Here is a 708-nt window from a genome sequence, read left to right as displayed (position 1 = left end):
GTTATCGCCCCAAATTCCTCATCCCGGTGCTGAATTCCCTTTTTTATATATTTTTTTTTTCCCGCCTCATTCCTCTTTTCAAAGGGGTGGGGGGGAAGAAGAGAAGGTAGGTGAGAAGGCGGCGCACATCCCCTGAGGGCTCGATGGCGGGCCCCCTTTTCCGGCGGGGGAACTACAACTCCCACAATGCCTCGGGGGCCCGCCGGAGCGACGTCACGCCGTTTGAAAAAGTTCCCGCCAAATTCCCTCCTTGCCCACCAACAAGGTCGTCGCCGGCCCCGCGCCAAGGACAATGTCGGCGATAACGGGGCCCACGCCGCCATCGCCTTCAAGAATTTTTTTCTTGTTTCCTTGAAGCCAAGCTTTGATGAAAAACTTTATAGAACCCTCCACAACATGAGAATATAAAGGTTTTGAAAATAACTTATTTCTTTTCCTTTCCTCCATTTTAATGTCTTTTTTTTTTTTTAAATTCTCTTTATTCTTTTTTCTTTTTTCTTTTTTTTTTTTTTTTTTTTTTTTAATTTTTTTTTTTTTTTTCAAATTCTGCGCCGCCTAATGGCACCAAATTACCATTGCACAACCATCTGGTATGACAAGAAGTGGGAGAGGAGGAGAGAGAGAGAGAGAGAGAGGGAGAGAGACAAAGTAAACTCTTTGTGGGGCTGAGCCCTGAGCCCTTGGCACGGAGCATCCATCACTCCCCAT

This window comes from Calidris pugnax, unplaced genomic scaffold (assembly GCF_001431845.1).
Source record: "Calidris pugnax isolate Ruff unplaced genomic scaffold, ASM143184v1 scaffold38, whole genome shotgun sequence".
NCBI lineage: Eukaryota > Metazoa > Chordata > Aves > Charadriiformes > Scolopacidae > Calidris > Calidris pugnax.
The sequence above is the reverse complement of the archived record's forward strand: the minus strand, read 5'-3'. Positions refer to the sequence as shown.